This window comes from Thunnus thynnus, chromosome 13 (assembly GCF_963924715.1).
Source record: "Thunnus thynnus chromosome 13, fThuThy2.1, whole genome shotgun sequence".
Lineage (NCBI taxonomy): Eukaryota > Metazoa > Chordata > Actinopteri > Scombriformes > Scombridae > Thunnus > Thunnus thynnus.
Window position 1 is genome coordinate 27674517 of NC_089529.1, and position 19498 is coordinate 27694014.

General features: G+C 38.9%; 3 non-coding genes across 3 annotated transcripts; all 3 read left to right on the forward strand.

Moving 5' to 3' along the window:
• The first annotated feature begins 468 nt into the window (after positions 1-468).
• On the forward strand, positions 469-540 carry trnag-ucc (transfer RNA glycine (anticodon UCC)). The gene has a single exon. It is a non-coding gene; the product is annotated as a tRNA-Gly (tRNA).
• Positions 541-1743: 1203 nt separating this feature from the next.
• Positions 1744-1815, forward strand: trnaa-ugc (transfer RNA alanine (anticodon UGC)). The gene has a single exon. It is a non-coding gene; the product is annotated as a tRNA-Ala (tRNA).
• Positions 1816-3576: 1761 nt separating this feature from the next.
• Positions 3577-3648, forward strand: trnag-ucc (transfer RNA glycine (anticodon UCC)). The gene has a single exon. It is a non-coding gene; the product is annotated as a tRNA-Gly (tRNA).
• The last annotated feature ends 15850 nt before the right edge of the window (positions 3649-19498 follow it).

Below are 19498 nucleotides of genomic sequence, written 5' to 3' on the forward strand. Positions count from 1 at the left end.
CTTTGGTCGCCTAAAAAAGTATTCTTCAGCATTTGGTTGTACTAAAAGACCCTCTAAGGAGTCGGGTGTTCCATTTTTTACAGTAAGTACATTTTATTTGAATGGTTTTAAGTCTGTTTTTTGCAAGTGAATATTAGCATTAGCATTAACACAGTTAACCATAGACTGTAGATGGACCTTGCCAACCAAGTTAGCATCTAGCAGCTAGTGTTAGGGTTAGCTCCACCCTCTCGTCCAAGTATGTTTACTTCTGGCTCCAAAAATCCAAGATGGTGACGGCCAAAATGCAAACTTGAAGCTTCAAAACGGGAGTCCACAAACCGATGTTTGACATCACTGTGGTTACATTCTTCGCTTTTCTGCTTGGTGTACCTCCCTCTTCCTCTCCTCTGTTCCTCCTCCTCTCCCTGTTGTATTCTTACACTGATATAAACTGCTGAATTGGCAGTAAAATCCTCATTTTCCACAGCGATGGTGGTATAGTGGTGAGCATAGCTGCCTTCCAAGCAGTTGACCCGGGTTTGATTCCCGGCCGTCGCAGTTCTGTTTAAGCGTCAACCTCTGGGGCTGAAAAATGAAGTCCAAGTATGTTCACTTCTGGTTTCAAAAATCGAAGATGGCAATGGCCAAAATGCAAACTCAAAGCTTCAAAACAGGAATCGACAATCCAATGGGTGATGTCACCGTGGTTACATTCATAATTCTTCCATTCCGTTTTTTTAAGGCTACTTTTGGCATCTTTCATTTCACTAATGTGTACCAGTGTAGACATTCTTTTACAACTCAACTGTCCAAAACTCGTTTTCTAGAGGGCAGTGCAGGTCAGCTTTCTGTTGGTTTCTTCTATTAAATTGCCATAAATTACAGATATACCACAGGGCTCCTCCGAGTCCTGTTACGAAACCCTCCCATATAACGTTTGGAAAGTGATTAAAAATTCGGGGTCCATGACATTGTTGAATAACAACTGAAGAAAATATTCAGTTGTTCATCTACATCATCCAAAGCCTGTTATATCCTGTTCCTCTGTGCCGCAGATCCTCTATTGTTGTCGAAAAGCTATTAAAAAATGCCAGTGAGCCACACCACTGCGCAGGGTGACATGTTCCTCGCCCGGGTCACATTAGTTTGTTCACAAATGGCTCCAAAGTCTAATAACAGCAATCACGTTTTCAGTCTCGGGAGAGTAGTTCCATGTACAGCACACGACACTGTGCATGCGTGGGAACACGGTTACATTTACAGAGCTTCACCAGCTTGTTGTGCTACATATCACAAACTCGAATTTGTATTACATCACAAAAGGTGAAAAGATCACTCTCTTGAGACAATAGGCCTCATGCAAGAACCACGCGTATGAAGAGATTCGTTCTTCACAGACACGTACAAGTGATTTAAGAACATTTGTTGTGAATGGAAATTTGACTGAAAATCCTCTTTTTTGTAATGGATTCTTTGCTTACGTAATCAATAGAGCAAACTGCCAAACATCTGCTGGTTTTACTTTGTCATTGTGAAGGTTTGCTCCTTGTTTTTGTTTGAGATCATTGCAAACTGAAGTTTTGGTGTTATGGACTTTTCATTTGTAGCGGAGCCTACGTTGTGGTTTCAGGGCCTACACATGTATCTGCTGTAGTTATGGCGTATCCCTTTTACCCTGAGGTAGATATCCAGCTTAAGTTGTACTACAACTTTGTTCAAGCTCTTCTCATATCTCTGCTGTCTTAATGATCTTTGTAAACAGGGGATGTAGCTCAGTGGTAGAGCGCATGCTTTGCATGTATGAGGCCCCAGGTTCAATCCCCAGCATCTCCAATGGTTTTTGTGATGACAAAAAATCAAAAGACTTCACACTAAAAAAATATACACATGCAATTTGTAGGGCTGTAGTCAACCAAAGAAAATCTTAGTCGACTGAAATCATACATAGTCATACATAGGGGTGGTTAAAAATTGCTGGATGTTATAGCACAGAGTGAACTCAGCAGCCACACGTTCCTCTGTTTAGCATCTTCAGATTAGGCTAACCCATTGCTGCTAACTTTGGAACTAACCCCCTCACTTTTCCAGCACTTTGGGATATAACAGACGTGACTTTTCTTGGTCTTGAGAAACTGCAGCATTTATTAACTGTTACACTGTAGTCTATACTGTACATTTACTGCCAGACTGACAACTTACTGCTAACCTTTTCCTCTGCTCTGCTCGGGTTCACCATCACTTTTCAGCCGCTCACTCTTTCCCACTCGCTATGCAAATATATGATGTACTGCCGGAGTCCTTAATGGAGCTACGCTACCAATAGTTTCCCAGGCAACAACACAGAGGTCGACTCAGGTATTGGAACAGCGCTGCACAGAGGCTCCCAAACGCTATCGATTTCCAAATTAATGGATATTTGGCGTTATTTTTGGCATTAACAATTTTTGGCCTGGTAGGGGTTCTCGTTATAATTATAGGAGAAACACTGATTCAGTAAATGTTCAGTACGTTCAGTAAACGCTCAGTAAACATTGAGTACAGTTAGACCCAGCAGTCTCCATTAGGTTGGGTGAGTTCAAAGTTGTGAAAACAACAGAGGTGTTTAGAATGCACCCCTTTTTTAAAGGTAATTTGTTAGTCCGTCCCTCCCGCCGCAGGAAATAATGGATTAATCCTGGAAGACTATTGATGTAGCACTTCTCTTCTGATGAAAATACCACAGCAATTATTCGACCAAAGAGAATTTGGTCAGACAAGAGCATATCGACCAACTAATTGACCAGGAGACTACAGCCTTAGCAATTTGTATATAAGTGCTTGTGTATGAGGGGGACAGATGATTAAAAACACTCCCTAATAGAAAAGAGTATTAAAACAGGACAGAGAAACTTGTTGAATATTTCTCGTTAAGTTAAACAAAGACAACAATGGTTTTTATTTGGAGGTGATGGTGATGTGACATATCTGTAACATGGTTGCTTTTCTTTTGTTACCTGTCAGATCTCTATCGAGACAGTCATACACCAAAACTACCGCCCTTACAAACTGTCTGTGAAGCTCTTTGTGAGGTGATTATATGAATGTTGTACTGTAGTGTAGTATTGGTGGAACAACACGTGTGACATGTATACATTTGACACCCCAACAGGGTGGTTGTTGTGGCCGAAAGGCGATGTACTAGAAATCCATTGGGGTCTCCCCGCGCAGGTTTGAATCCTGCTGACAATGTTGCCTTACTCTTGTTCACGCGCTGTCTGATTGGATGAGCAGTGAAATGCCTTCAAGAATGAAACAGTGAATCTGGTTGCTTTCAAATGAATGATTCTAGATATTGGACTGGATCTGGACTACATACTCTTCTGCACAGTCCTTTACTTCATAGAATGACTACATACAATATCCACTCTGTTATCATTTAGTTTTTTGCAGTATAGCTTCTGTAGTCAATAATAATATTACTATTAGTTACAGGTCTGTCAAACTACATTCTTCACTTCTCTGCTTGGTCTTCTCCTCTGTTCCTCCTCCTCTCCCTGTTGAATTGTTACACTGATATAAACTGCTGAGTTGGCAGTAAAATACTCATCTTCCACAGCGATGGTGGTATAGTGGTGAGCATAGCTGCCTTCCAAGCAGTTGACCCGGGTTCGATTCCCGGCCATCGCAGCTCTGCTTCATTGTTTATAAAGCAAGCGGCAACCACCGGGGCTGAAAAATGAAGCCAATGCATGGGTGCCAAAAAAAAATAATAGTGCAGTTACTCAAATGGCCACTTGAGGCTAGCTCCGAAAGTGAATCAACCTGTGTACAACCCCATGTTGAAATGTCCAACTTTACAGCAGAAATAAACACAGTCTGGTACAACAGAGGTTTTGCTCTATATAGCTGACAACTGTACAGTGGGTGGTTATGTAACTCACCCGTTTAAATACAAACCTATACATCAATTGTATTTATATCTCAGTCAGTGTATACAGTAAAAACTGGTTATTTAACATTTTATATTAAAGCCTACTGCATCTATAACACAAGCAATACATTAGGGTCAATGAGTTTCAAATTAATCCAAAAATCATGACAGTCGGCATCAATGTGCACAGTATGCAATTTCTTCAGGACATGGTTCTCCAGTCTTTTTGAACATTTTGCACAGTTTATATTTTTCTTGACTTTTTTCACTGTAGTCTGACAAACTCCAGATATAGGGTAAGATATATAAAAGATGTTCGCACACCAAAACTGTATCTGTTTGGCCCTGGGGAGCAGGCTTTATTAATATGACAAAAATAAGTGTGTGAAACTACATTCTTCGGTGGCGTATTTCCACCTTTGGACTTACAAAGAGTCTGTTTCATGCATATGACCCCTGTAGGGAGTTATTATTATTATCATTTGCTTCCATGGTATTGCATCACAGATCTTTGTGTTTATTGAAAGAGTTACCTCGTCACTGCCTGAAATGCAGTTCATTATGAACAAATCATTCGAATGATTTGTTCCTTTTCACAACAATCACTTTTATCTCTTCTGAATATGATATAATGACATAATACCAACAGACAGCAGAGCGAAAGAGAGAATGGATGCATAAAAAAAACATACAGCAACTTGTTCAGCGTGTTTTTTCATTAGACGCACATCATTTATTGAATGTCTAAGTGTCCTCAAATGCACCAACAAAAAAAATGGTTTGCTTTTACAACTGCATGACACAATGAAAATTTAACACTGAAAATATATGATGAAACATCTCAAGCGACATTTGTATCCCCGGCATTTTCCTTTTGTGTCCTGAATGGTTGGAAAAAAATATTTCAAAAGGTCAATGTTTATGAATCAACTGAATTATTACTACAGCTCAGCAAATCACTCTGCAAAAATAATGTCAGGTGTTTTGGCATTATTATTTTGAACAACCTAGGCAAAGATGCAAAGGTGACACGGTCACAAAATCAATTCAAACTGGATGTTTTACAACTTCTCACTATACTGTAGATCCTGACAGTTCAGTGGTTATTTTATTCACATGCAGTAAATGGACACCACAGAGATAATAGATTTGTGCTCTTGTATCATCTCTTATTGCTGAATGATTTTAGTATTGACAAAGCAACTTCAACCACGCTTCACTTTGATAACACTATAGAGACTAGAAGAAATGTGTCCATTTCAGGGTGCAGAGATAGATGAAAAACACTTAGCCCTCTCTCAAACATGAGTGCACTTTGCTTTCATCTTTAAATCCAGGCTCCTTCAATTCACATGCCAGGTGAAGAACTGTGATGCTGCTGTTTGAAGCCCACAAATAATTCATGGCTCTAGGTGAAGCTGAACAACATACAAAACCTCTAATCAGACCAAGGCTGTGAATGCTTGGCATACATAAGGAGGAAAAAAGTAAATGGTTTGAATCAGAAGGAAAAGTGGTTTATTATTATTTTTCATATGAGAATGACAGCTATGATAATAACTGCATTCAGAGCAGCTTGTTTGATGAATGGAAGAGAGCCTCAGCCTCATCCTCTTGCTTCCTGCAATGTTGGGGTTTGTCTGGAAGAGACAGAAACAATCAATGGGTTGGAAGTTTTCTGAATGAAATATATGAGTCATGGGCTATTGTAGTGTAATGCCTTTTGTAGCGTAAGTGTCCCACATGAATAAACCTACTTTTTTTTTTTTTTATCACCACCGTTATCAGATAAAAGAGAGAGACTTAAATTTAGGATTAATCATCTTCACCTTCAATATCAACAACACTAATCTGTCAGTGAAAATGTCGTCCATGTTCAAGATAGAGAGAAAGCAAGTCGGGCAGAAACAACCCTGTCTCTTAAAAATTACACAAAGCTCATTTTGCCAAGACAGTTTTGAGGGTAATGTAATTGCTGCCTGGATTATGTGACATGATATTATGATTTTTGAGTGTAGTCTGGACCCCGGCCCCAGTTTTCCCCAATGCACGCACTTATGAGTTACAAAAAGCAATATCAAGTTATTTATAACATATAGGCTAAGCAATAGATATCAAGTTGACACCCTAAAACCACGTGTACTTACATGGTTTCATAAAATAATGTAATAAATAAATAGCCAAGAAATAGCCTAGAGGGAAATTTGGCACCCCAAGAGGTGCACTTAGGATTTTATTCGTTTGACAATTGATATGGGCATCCCAACTTTCAGCACAATTATGCTACAAACTTCACAAATAAAACGACATAATCATATGTCAGGAATGAAGTCTATGATAAAATACAATGCTGTCATCATGAAACAAAATAGCCAGAACTTATTTTTTACACTGGACAAAAGCTTTCCTATGATTATCTGGAGATGTGAGAACTATTTTTAGTCAATCATCCGACATTGTGTTCGCATCTGATCTGATGCAATTCACACATCAGGCTTAACAGTCAGGATTTCATGCTACCGACACTGTTTAAACGTTCATTCACTGCTATTGTCAGGCTGTGACAAGCAGCATGCCTCCACCCTATTGGAGCGGACCCAGTGTGACTAATCAGCTGAGCCATAATAACACTCTCACCTTGACATCATTTAAAAAATCAGCGTAGCACAGCGGCCTTAAACTGCGAATAGAATAGAACAGCATGTCCTACCTCTCGTTAGTGTGCTCTTCTCTGCCACCCTGTCCATTATTCCATCAGTGTCCAAAGCCATAAGAATGTATTTTTCCGTAACTATGAGCATGAACGCTTCAAAATGTTGTGCTCCGTGATCTATTATTGATTAATTTTAAAATTGAAAAGCTGTGCTCACATGCCACTTGCGTAACGGAGAGGGTCAGGTCTGGAGCTCTGTTGTTAACGCTGTCACTACATGAGCTAACATTAGCAGTATCAGTGTCATGCACCTTTCGCTCCTCCTTGGCAGCATCCTCCCATTCTTGTCCCTGTTCTCTACTGGAGTCAGCATTCACATCTGTCCAGACTCTTTTCTCCTCCTTCATTTTGTGATGGACTGTTAATGTTATCACTGCAGCAAGGCATGCTAATGCTAACAGGATTTTGTGTGGCAGTGGCATTGATATTTTGAATAAATGTATTAACTTAACACATATTGTAGCATCAGCTGCAAGATTTTTTTTGTTTTTCTCTCTCACCTTTTCAGCTCCACCTTTTCACTTTCTGGGACATTTATCCATTTGTATAGGCTATCATCATTTTCGATTCAAACTCCACTCTTTCTGACTTGATTTGATTATTTCCCGATTGACCGCTGACATTACATGGATAGATACATCCACTTGAAAGGGTGAAGGGAGGATGACAGTAGCACTTCCTGCACTTGCCTTACAGTATAGGTAGACTATTGACAATTGGGACGGTGTAACCCCCAATCAGATGGACTGTTCCAACATCAAGTGGGCTGTAGCCGAGCAGCTTGATTTCTTTTTCCCACGTTGCTGGTGGCCTTGTGATCCACTAGGTGGGCCGGCCCATCTGGCGTTTGCCAGAATTGCCAGATTGCCAGTCCAATCCTGGGTGTGGATGTCAGTATAATCAGTGGTGTCAGTGTGCATGGGTGGCAAAGGTGTGTGTGTGTATTGTTAGGTGCATGAAGGCAAAGACCAAGAACTAAAACAAAATAACTAAATCAAAAGGTGTCTGAAGGGGTGAAGAGCAAAGCTGCAAACAGCAGCAGCAGCAAACAGTTAGAGGAGAGAGAGCCACTGTCGCTGCTGCAGCCTGAACTTCAACAACCAAACAACTCTGTGGGCCCTCAGGTATCACCAGTTACTCTAACGAACACCTGCAGAGACAGAGCAGACAGGTAACCCAGGAGACCAAACAAAGATGACACCAGGGGTCATCATAAGGATTCCCAGGTTAGTTTTAACTGCTTGAGGTATATGCTCAGAGGCTTCTGCTTTGGATAGGCCACAGTTGAATATAAATTTCATTTTATTTTTTTAAATGATCATTATTAATTTTTCTAATTGATAGTATTGCTATCATTATCTGCAGTATTATACATATCATCTGCATGGGTTCCCTAACAGACTTTATTAATGGTAGACTTGAACAGTCATTCAAGATGTGACTTTCACCAATTAAAGGCCCATTTACACTGTGTGATTCTGGGCTGTCTGAGATGAAAGTTTACAGTCATGAGAGATACATGGTCAAGTCTTTGGTTGTCAATCCATAACAGTGTCCTAGATCGCACTGTGAGATATATCCACTGAAGACTGATGCAGAGCTTTGGTGACCAAAGACAGCCTGAGGCAAAATTTTGACAGTGTCAGAAATTTAAGACCAAATTCTCACAATGTGACTAATGCTTCAACCCACGGCTATAAATAAACCAATCAGAATACAACATAAGTGCAGTCTTGACAACTTTGCTGAAAAGTTGAGGTTTACCATACACCCATGGAAAAAAAAACAACAACCCAAAAACGATGGAGGTGAAAGGAAAAGAGGTTTGCGTGACTTTACTGCATTTTCAAAACATATGATGGATGACGCAAGCTGATGACGTGTCTCTGCTTTCATAGACCTTTTTCCATTTACATCACAGCACTATGATTCACCACAAATTCAAGGCACAATCTGAAAGTCTCACAGTGATATTGTGCAGTCTGACACAGATTGTGACCATGATTTTATTATAAGGGGCTTGCACAATGTGACATGCAGTAAATTTACATAATGGTTGTTGTCACACAGTCTAAAGGCGCCTTAAGCCTGTCGGTCTGGACATCTGGATTCAGACAGTCTTTGTGCTTATTGCCCTTCACTCACAAATATGTGACATTTACAGCCAAAAATAAATATATATTTATTACAAAGAAACAGGAGAAACAGGTTTTGATTTGGCCGCTCAACTGGATCTTGACTGAGCTTTCTGAATCTCTCTGGCATGACAGCAACTACCAGCAGGGACTATTCAATTAATCCTGTACCCTGTGGCAGCAGCAGCACATGGTAGCGATACCAAATAATTGGACTTGTTAAGTTAAGAGTCTCAGTCACGCTTTAAATGAAAGCTATGGTTTATTATAATGCTGAGATCTTATTTTCTACAACCAGTTTTTCTGTAACCTATATGATCATCTGACTCTGGCTTGTTGGCCGATGCCACATTCCAAGATTTCAGCATTTACTTATGGGAGTACAACAGTATCATAACTGATAAAACTGATGGCCAGACATGCAAAAACAAATCCTAGTCACCAAAATTGTATCTTTTTAGTATTACACACCCCTTGTAGACCTGAAGCCGAGAGGGTGCTGTACAACTAACATGTCTTCCAACAAGCTTAACAGGGTCAAGCATGATGAATAAGATGGATATTGTGTATTTAGACAAATGAATATCAATTCCAAACTCAAAATGGGAGTGTTTGAAACACGCTGAGAATATGGATAGAAACCAGAGAAATAGATTATGTTCCTTGAGTGTTTTGAAAAGTTTCTTTGGGTCTTTTTATATTTTTTTCCTGCAGTGAAAACTTATCACCAACATAAATCAAAACTGAACACACCATCCATTCTCCACTAAAGACAAATGTAAAAAAACACTAGAGCCCTTTTTCAAGCCTGCATGGGATGCATGTTCATACTCATAAGACAGATTTTGGGACAAAACTGTGTCACAGATGAAACATGAAACATACAGTAAGGGACCAACTCTGTCAGCTCTCTGTCTCCCTGAGTGGGGATTAGAGAGTTGTGGCCGCCAGTGACACAACAACAAAGGCAGAATCTTGTTAGCTTATCTACTGCGGTGTGAAATTTGTCTTTGAGAACATCACAAGATACTATGTACAACAGATAACAGCCAGAGCATATCAGCACATTAACTCAGTAAATTACCCTTTGATGGATTTTACACAGTTAAAAAGGATCAGGCGCAGTTGGACATCATCCTCTTGAAACACACTTTTCAAAACTGTTGTCACAGCTCAGCTCATGGGAAAGACAAAGAGGTGACTTTCAAAAGATTTCTTTATAACTTACAGTCTGTAAATCGAACATCAGTGGTGTATGGTGTGCATGGATGAGTGTGAAGGATTGTGTAATGTACAGAGACTGTTCTCCCAAGAAAAAAAAAAAGTAGCATCTGTAGTAATTATGATGTAAGCTCAGGAGAAAATCAAGTGATGTTATTTTAGAGCAACAAAGTCCTGCGACTTTGACAGTAATTACAGGAAAGTCAATGGATTGAGATCTGTGTAAACAATGTGGTGCTTCAGTGTAAATGTTGCAGGGCCCTAATAAGTGCTAGATGTTCCTTTTCTATTGCTGAGAACATTTCTGTTTGTAACAGAACAGCAGCAGCACCTAAATGACTGGCATCAATTCGTAGCTGGAATAGTTCTCCTAACCGAGGAGCAGAGGTACACGGGTCACCTAGTATGGGGCGGCTGTGGCTCAGGAGGTAGAGGTAGCTACAACTTTGTGAGAGTTATAGAGGACAAGTTAGTACAAAAACTACCATAGTAGCTGGTCATGCCAAGGAAGCGCATAAGCTCTTTTTCAGCAGAAGCCTGAATGGCTGAGATTGTTGTGTCCATCACCACTTTTCCCAGGTATCTTACAGTGGTTCTAGCACTAACACTCATTCACACCTTGCCAAATTCACACTAGGCTAAGTTAACAGTAAGTTGTATCCTCATTATTCTCTTACAAAATGTTCTTGTCATGTTGTCTTGATAGTCTGCAGACACAACGTCAATTATTAACCTCTGGGTATATTGATAAACAGGCACAGATCATTAATTTGTGAATACAAATTACTGTGTTTTTGTGTGGAAATTTTCAAAAAATGTACCCTTGATACCTGTCTGTTTCTATGATTTGTCATATTATTGGTGTCAGCTTCTTTGTTTAGCTCAAGCTCAAGTTTAGCTCAAATCCCACTTTTTCCTTTTCTCCCAACAACTGTTGCTGACTGGAACTTGGCTTCACTTAAATGAATGTCTTTCTAAACTTAGTGAAGTCTTCATGATTGTGTTATGTTGTCTGTAAGGACTTTCTGTACAGGAATGAGAGTGTGGCAAGTGTCAAAGGACAAATTATCAAATGCCAGAATACACAGGAAAGGGAGCAGTGAAACCAATCTTCTTATGACAAAGTCACTGAGTTTTCAACTTTGCTGATAACCAGGGTGTTGCAAGAACAATGAGAAAAATCTCTTCTTGTTTGCACTCCTGGTTCTTTACTCCAGGGCCTCACTCATCTTTCGACAGTAACTGACCTGAATACGTCCACCCAGGTCCCCAGTGACCTGAGCCTCTGCTGCTGTGACACTGGCGCAGCGGTGATTTTCCATTAGTGTGAGACAGTACGGCCATTTATAGCAGCGAAGCCCTGTGGAGAATCAGGTTAGCGGTAATTATTCAGCTGATAGGTTATGTGCAGAGCAGGCCTGTCACACCTCTTCTGACTCCCCGGACTCAACGAATCAGAAGCCAAGAGGGGCGTTTGCCAACGTGGATATTAGTCACACCAGCAGCAGGCATCTCCCTAAAGAGTCAAAGAGAGAGATTTCAATTTACCTTACTTTGGATTGCTATACACAATTGTTAAAAAAAAGTCTGGTTTTGAACAGTTCATGTCTCAATGTTTTTAGTATTCAGGCCCCTTCTTAGTCTTGAGGCTCTTTCTTTTCTCTCAGGTTCTTTAACCTCTCAGGGATGAAGTGGTCTAAAGTAGATACAGACCTGCATTCACCTCATTGACAGAACACATCATTTGTTGAGGTTGTAAAACCTGTTCACACTGTCTTTTATTGCTTCAGCTCTTCTAAGGTTTGCATGAATGAACTCTGGTCTATCACCCCAACTTATGTCTGCTGAATGTTTTTAGAAAAATGTAAAAAAAAAAAAAAAAAAAAATGGCAGAATACATTTTTTGGTATTTGATCATTTTAGTTTCAAGGTTTCATTGTCTCATTTGATGCTGTCTAATATTCATAAATGAACAAGATGAACTGGTCACAATTCACAGCAGGATTTAGAAATGGAATGTAAAATGAGATACATCAAACTTAAGAATTTCTGTCAAACTGAGTAAATACCATTAAAGGGGACATAACATCCTTTTTGTGATTTTCTGTCATTTATATACTGTTATAATTTTGGATGTCTATGTTAAACATGGTTAAAGTTCCAAAACATGAGGTTAACATATGTAAAAAATGCTCCCTGAAAATCAAAAGCCACGGGGTCAGCCTGCTGTGAACACTCTGTTTGCAATGTTACCTCTGCTTCCTCCTTGTCCTATGTCCATGGGCATCGCAGCTATCATATCAGGGTTTGACAAGTCCCCCCCATCCCCCCTTTACCATGTTTTACCATGTCCAAACTCAGTGCATCAGCATTCTTTACAGAGTGCTGTGTCAGTGCGTCCATTCCGCTTGCTTATTGAGAGACTGTACAAATCAGTGAAATTCAATACGTTTTTCACTGCTACCTTGCACTCAGGCAGATTCTCACATAGCACGCACACACACGTACACCAGTATGCTACTAACGCTAGGTAGGAAGAAGGAAAACATGACAGGAAGGAGGAAAGTAAGATGGCAAATGAGAAAAAAAGAGTAGGAGAGAAAGAAAGGGATGAAATGAAGAGGTAAAGAAGGAAAAAGTGAAGTAAGCAAGGAAACAAAAAGGGATGAAGGGACTAATAATGAAAGAAGTACCAAGGCAGATTTTTTATTATCATCTTTAAATATTTTAAGTGTTACTCCAGTGCCACCGTTACATTAATTGATACAACTGGGCACCTGATAATTGTGTGAGGTTATGAAATGTATTTAATAAAAAACAGCAACAAGCATCAACCCCATTAAGTCACTGTTGGTGATTAATTGTGTCACATTCATTTCAATATTTCATGAGATTTGGGGGTTCTATGTGTTGGATTTTAAATTATTTGCTATTTGAAATGTGAGCAAATGTGTATTTTTAGCCGGAAAAGTATATATCAGAGGCCTGTAACACAAACGTCCCCACTTAGGAATTCAGGACTGTTGCTTTTCATGAAAGGTGGCAGATGGTTGTTATATTGATGCCTTTTGTCATGAAATGTTGCCCTAAATATTTATGTGGAGTGTCTCTCGGTAGCAGTGTTAAGTGTGAAAAAATGTGTGTGTGAACAAAGCTAACTGGCTGACAACATAATCTGGGTTTGAGAAACAGACTTCAGGTCCTGCTGATTGTTCATAGTAGTAGAAATGACTGGAAGATGAATGTAGTTTATTTGAAAATACATAGTGGCACTTTGACTTCTGACATCAGGGACCATGTTGGAAACAAGTGTTGCACTTTTACATGTTATCCCTTTGATTCATTGTCTTCTATATCCATAAATCAAATCAAATAAAATCAATACTACAGTTGTCCTCTCCACTTTACTCATTGATCTGGCAACATTAAAGAAATTAATTTAACAGAAATTGCAATTGCATGCAAGCATAAAGAGATCCTCAAGTTTAAATATACAATTAGTGGTTATCATTAAAAAATGGCTCTGTATTAGTCATCAAATCAATCTCTGTACTTTCAGCTTTTTAATATCTTTTGATCTTCAAATATGTGATCTGGGGCCACTTCCTCTGGATGAAATTACAAAATGTACCCATAATTTCTGTCATGCTAGTACAGCAGGATAAAAGTATCAAACCACCTGTTAAAAGGCACCAGAATACTCTGTTAAATGTTTTTTGGGGGACCCCCCCAGACCCTCCATTAGATTGTCCCACCCACATTTTCAGTGCTTCCTACATCCATTATGATGTCAGATTCTTTGAGCATATTTCAGATCAGCTTTGAGCATGTATGAATGTATTTGAGAAGCTGACATTTTGAATAAAGAGTAAAAAGACGTGAAACTCTACTGCTACTGTTTGTTTATGTAGCCTCTGGAGCCAGCGAAGGTTGGCCAAGATGCAGCTTCAAGGGAGCTAACCAATCAGAACAGAGTGGGCTCATCGGGAGTCGGTTCTTAAAGACACAGGAGCTGAGGGGCTGCTTAAAGGAACGGTATAAGATAAGTAAGATAAATAAGAACTGTGAATCATGCAAAGTTATTTCAGTAGAGCCCCAGAATAAAAAAATAGACCTGGATATGTGCATGATATGTCCTCTTTAAGATGCTATACAGCCAACACAAGTTTACTATAAATACATCCACTTTTCAGCACAGCACATTTAGCTCCATTTTTTTTAAAATTGCATTACATTATATACATTATTATATACATTATTATTTTTTCTAGAGAACTAGACAATGCCAGATTCTGTTTATGACTTTTATTCCTTAAAACTACTTGGTACCAGAGTTGTTCCTTTACTTTTAATGTGTTGTGCATTCACTTGCATTTAACCACAGATACAACTTGCTCCAATGTCTAATCTCTCTATACTTTTTGAAGAAGGATCGCACATCATCAGTGGCAATATGTGGTTGTAAGGAAAGGATGGGTTGCAGAGAAAAAACTACCGCATGAGAGCACAAAAATATTGCAGGTGTAGGCAAACAGTATATTGAGGGAGTACAACTGTACTTTTCAATTCCCACTATAGCCATTTGGGGACTGTAGTACACCAAAATATGAATATATATATAAAAAAAACATACATACAGAAACAGCCAGTATGTGCCAATATACTGTATGTATATTCTGTATCAGCCTATTTCAGCTCCTCATTGAAACTTTATGATGTTTACATTGAATAAAACATTAAAACCCAAGGCTCCATATTTTTTATGACTGCGTCATCCCATCAAATGGAAATATTACTCCTCAACTCAGTCTGACACATCTTGTATCTTTGGAAACTTTAGGATCTCCATGAGAATTTAGCATAAAGTTATGTGGGTTTGAACAAAGTTTGGCTGCACAGCTGTTTGTACTGATTATCCCAGTGGTGTGGCAGTGAAATTTTTATTCCAGAAAGGTCCAGAAAGAGTGACACTCTTACGTATGAATGGCAAGATGGTGAGGAGGGTTTGCAGAGCTTGTCTCCACAAGACAAACTTTCTTGTCTGTCTTACAGATCAGCAAACCAAGTAAAAGCAAAGTATGATTACAACAACAAACCAAACCGACTAGACTTTGCTTTTCAGAATGATAGATACTATTAATTTAGCAATTTTTTAAAGCACAGTCCTCACTGAACTGAAACTAACTGAATGGGAACACCAATGATAATAATAATGAATCCAAATATGAAGCCAAAACATCTCGATCGCCCCCTGGTGGCTGGCTGCAGTATAGGTCATAAGTCCCGCCCCCTCCATGTTAGTGGATGGTATGTGGGCAAAACTAAAAAATCAAAGTGCATGTAAAATGCATTTTTCCTAAAGTTGGTTTCTGTCATTTTAGGTAGTTCTTTTTGTGCTGAGGTTTGTCAAAGTGCTCATTTTTCTGATAAGTGTGTTTTTAATAAGTTATTTGATGATATAAAAAGGGAGTGTGATGTCATGATTGACAGCTGTGACAGCTGCTCTCAAACCTCTGTCAGGTGGCGGGACGGCTGAGGGGTTGTCATCCTGCCGCCCCACTCTACAGTGCAGACTCTAGCTCCAAATGACGTCAAACAAGCAAGATGGCAGCTTGCTTGAGATATTTTGGCTTCACTTTTGCATAGTGGTAGGAAGTGGAGACGCGTCATCCATATTTATATATTCAATGTTCCCAACTGAACCACCAGTGAATTTGCGGAACAAGCATGAAAATGACTTTTCTTTTCTTTATAATTGTCTTTATAATTGTCAGCACTGCAACTGTTGCATTTACATGCTATGTTATAAAAAAATAGTTTTAATAACCTTTAAAGGCCTGGATTAGTTGTAACTGCTGTTGCAATGCTTTTAATAATTTTTTCATGTTTGTTTTTAAGTCCTAATTGCCTTCCCTTGCTTCAATGCTTCTTATTTCATTGAGTTTTGAGTTTTACTTTTGTTATTTTTTGTTTTCATTTTGGAAATGAGAACAATGCAGCACAGCACAATGGTTAGTACTGTCTACACAGCACAAACGTTCTGGGTTCAAATCCATTGACAGGTGGATAAAAATGAAAATATAAATAAAACTGAATGGGTGTTAAATTGATCTGTGGACCATGACCTGATGTCTAAATGAAAATTTGCATCCTGGGGCTTGGCCAGTTGGAAGCCACTGTAATAGATAGAAGAAAATCAATCATGTAGTCATGACAACATTCGTAGAGAAACAAAAATAATCTTTGAATGCCAATTAATGGCCTTCAAGCGAGGCTGTCAACATTATAAATAGTGATTTTGTAGTTGAGTGTTTGAGTGTTTCTGTCCTCTCTCTCTCTTCACGTTCCTCTGCTTCCTCTGCTTTCACCCTCACACTCACTCTTGTTTATAGAGTGAGTGTGAGAGTTTATATTTCAGACATATTTTATTTATAATGACATTAGTGTTGCTTTGCTGTAATAATGCATGCTCCTCCTCTTTTGACCTTTTCTTTAGAGTACAACACGGTGCCAAATAGGAAACGAAAATACTGTTTTATTTTGTCATTATATTCAAAAAAACTACTAATTCCAAAAATTGAGGACATATGAATCAAACACCTTTTTTTTCCTATGGATGACAGGACATAACTTAACTGTTGGTAAGTTGGTTGGTACCGCAGAAGGCTCAGTGTTTTAATGAACACCAAGAAACATACATACAGTGAAAAAAACATTCAAACTAGAAACCTAAAAATATGCTACAGCTGTTTTTGTTCAGATGTGGCGTTATATTAGAAATATAATACACAAAAAATGTCACTTTGTGAAAATTGCTACTGAAAAACAAGTTTGAAGCTGATTTTGTGAGAAATACACAGGAAGACCATTACAGTTTGTGGAATTCAGTCACAGTTGGATTTGCACCTGCCTGTGTAATCACCTCAGAAAAACAACTTTGTGGACATTTCCTCACAGGCCTTCGTCATTACAAAAAGGTGATTCAGGTTAATGCAATGAATCAGGGCAGCAGGTGAGCGATGGAATAATGAGCACTATTAGGTAGGCAGCTATTAGGACAATTTGAACAAACCCGAATGAGTTGGATGTGTGAGAGTTAAAAATACTGTGCATTAACAATATTTAACTATATCCATTAAAGTCCCTCCGCTCAAAAATGTGTTTTTCTTCTTGTGACTTAACTTAGATGTTTTTACATTCATCTGCTGAAAGTTTATCTGTGCTCACCTTAAATCTGAGTTTAAGGCGTGTACCTACAAGCAGGATTTGTGACATCACAAGTAGTCTGGAGCCAATCATGGTCCAGTATGCAATTAACACAATGTGATGTGGAAAGCAGTGTACATACACTGAGAATGGACTTTTCAGTGAAGTAGGAAACATCAGGTGGCCCGCAGTTAAAATATTGAAATGAAAAATGTTTGCATATTCGTCTATTCTGGAATATTTAATGAGGGAGAAGGAGCATTTAAGGATTTTAACAAGTTTTTGTTTTGTTTTTTTTTTGTGGGGAAAAAAACATATTAGACACAAATTATTATTCAAAGTAGAGTATTTTTGTATATCTTAAACCATGCCTGGAGGAGCGCTTTGAATTTAAGTGAAATGAAGTTTAATGAAAAGTTAAATGGAATTGAAAAACAGATTTCCGCTCACTTAAGACATCCATGTTTGTTTTGATATTTTAGTCTGATCTTCTGTATTATTAATCTCCAAGACAGATAGACTGGAGCTTTCCAGCATTATATGCAACACAAGCATGGAGAAATAGATGCGTTAAAGAGCAAATTTCCTTCAATAAGCTCCAATAGAAACCATTAGTTGCTGGATGAGGGACAGGAAATAAAAGATGTCAAGTGTTATTGAGGTCCTCTGTACCTGTCTGTGACTACTACTATGAACTTTGTGTTTGCCCAGATGTCTCCTGTTTAGCACTGAATTCATAATATTGCTCCTGGTGGAAACTTCAGGTTAGTTAATATTCCAGGTCTAAGCTTGATAAAAGAGGAAAGAACATCAGAGCGCTACAGATCCGTTAACACCAGAGCCCTTCAAGAGTTCATTACTGAGCTCTCGGAAGCAAAGGAGTTGTTGAAATGTTTTCAGCTATTAAATCAGAAGCTCTTTGGCCCTGACAGCCACCACAGAGCTGTGTATGTATTGAAGTAGTTTTCCTAGCTGTGAATGCAAATTATAACCATGAGATTAAGCCACAGGATTTATTTATTATCGTTACAGCAGTTGAAGTGTACCCAGACCTGCAGTATTTCATCTATGGAATTAAAGTGATTTGTCAAAGCTGTTAGCTCCATTTAAACATCTTTAGGGTGACAACAGGAAGAGATAAGCTCCAGTAGAGCAACTGATAGATAATTAAGAGTGTAGTGTATGACGTGAACAGAGACAGAACATGAGAGTGTATTTTTTTTTTTTTTCCCAAGATATTAAAATAAACGTTCTTTTTAGCAATAACCAAGAAAAGCAGTTGTCAGTTTGAGGTGTGTTTGGTTCTTAGACTCAGAATAACACCCTCTTCTTAGGGTTTGCATTAGCATCTGGTTAGCATTATGCTTTAATCAGACTATGCAATATCAGATGATATCGGTCCAATCTAACAGACGGGGCATTTTTGTGGAAACAAAATCCCTCAGAATTATTTTGCTTCCTCTCACCTGGTTTGACGATGTTTACTAAGTGCTCCATTAAGGGGTCATGCTTCAGACAAAGTGCTTGTCGGATCATTTAACAGTGTCTGAAACCTCCTCTCCTCAAAACCTTTTAAATGTCAAAATTCAGGTCGTTGTGTCCAACAATTTTTCTGACAAGCACGCGTACTTCACGCAGCCATTTGTCAGGCGTGCAGAGGCCTGAAAGTAGGCACACCATTACACATCTATTTCAATCACTTTTCAGGTGAACAACCGAGTATAACACCCTGACTGCCGTTAAGGTGAGACTGTCCGAAAGTTTGCGCCCTCATCCCCATTTGTCAAATTCATCACGCTGAGATCACAAAGACAAAAAAAAAAAGATACAGAACTCTTGGACAGATGATCACGGAGGCAGCGGGATGCAACCAGGAGGAGGCTGTGACAGCAGGCTTTTGACCCTGCCATTGAATGTGGCCATTTGTAACAGGTATCAACTCTTTTGCCTTCAAACATGATCAAACGGCACCTTGTATGAACTAGGTAGTTTCAAGCATGGGGCAGCTTGGTTTTTGACAATCAGTTTTGCACATCATGCAGGTAATGAAAGACTGAAAACTATGATCTGATGATTTCAAAAGACAAGAATGTTGTGTAGTTTCATCATTGCATCCCTTTTGCCATACAGGTGTTGTCATTAATCATGTCTTACTGAGTGTAAACTGTAATGTTGTATGTTATGTGATCTAACAGCCCGTTCTCACTCCCAACTCGTCACATATCGAAGCTTGGTCAGGACCTCGTGGCGTCACTTTTTAACGCACTGGGTTAAAACAACCTCTCACAAACTTGGTATGTTATTCTGCAAATGATTTGAAATGAGCTGAAA